We start from the raw sequence: 1030 nt of genomic DNA, 5'->3' as shown, positions 1-1030 counted from the left end.
TAGGTTAATACCAGTATTACTACCAGTACTATTACTAGTGCTCTTATTGACTACCCAAGTATATACACTCATGTTATAGTATTTGTTAATTATTATTATTATTAATAGGGACTGAGGAGGGGATTGATTTCCGTACAATGGGCAATCAGAATGCAGCCAGACTACTAGAGGAGGTGAGTATAGATGCACATGTATATGTACATGTAAATGCACATGTACACGTAGTTTTAGTCGGGAATCGGCTGAAGCTTTCTGTATAGCATAAGGACATCTACATGCATCAGGAAAATTTATAAAAGGGGAAAATTCTCATCTTGACAAAAATTGGCTCGTGACTGTAGTTGCACTACAGTCAGTTTTTGAGCAACTTTGACAATCCACTGACAAGAAGCTCCATGAGCACTATAAGCTAAAATCCTGTGGGAAACACTCGCTTCAGTTGGGAAATAGATATAATAATATATTTGTGTGTTGTTTTGTGTAGATGTTCCACATTAGTGAATTGGACCTGATGAATCCAGTGACATACAGAGATCAATCCAATGGATGGAAGTGAGTGACAATGGACGTGTCATTACATGTACATGTACTGTATATGTATTGTGTGTTATTAGGTTTCAAGGTATTGAGAAAGATGTTGTCATTTTAAAGAAAAAGAAAGTCAGCGAATCACCTTTTCATAGGTAAGAGGCGCATGTACACGTATACATTTCCATATATGCATGTATGTATACTTGTACATGAAATATTTTAGTTCTTTTCTTTTTTCTCAGTTTTATTGGTAAAGGTTTAATTGATTTGTCACCTCAAGAAGTTTATAACTGCGTCCGTAATCCTAACCAAAGATACATATTTGATAACATGTTAAAAGTAATTTATTATTATCAATTAATATTTATTATTTTATTTTTATTTTTATTTTTATTTTTATTATTAGGAATTGCATGTAGTGAAGCAGATAGAGTCAGATCTTTACATTTGTATGTGATCCTCTCATGTGATTGTCATGTGATGTATTGTATTTGTTTAG

This window comes from Amphimedon queenslandica, unplaced genomic scaffold (assembly GCF_000090795.2).
Source record: "Amphimedon queenslandica unplaced genomic scaffold, v1.1 AMPQUscaffold_13479, whole genome shotgun sequence".
In the NCBI taxonomy this organism is placed as follows: domain Eukaryota; kingdom Metazoa; phylum Porifera; class Demospongiae; order Haplosclerida; family Niphatidae; genus Amphimedon; species Amphimedon queenslandica.
This window is presented reverse-complemented; position numbering follows the sequence as displayed.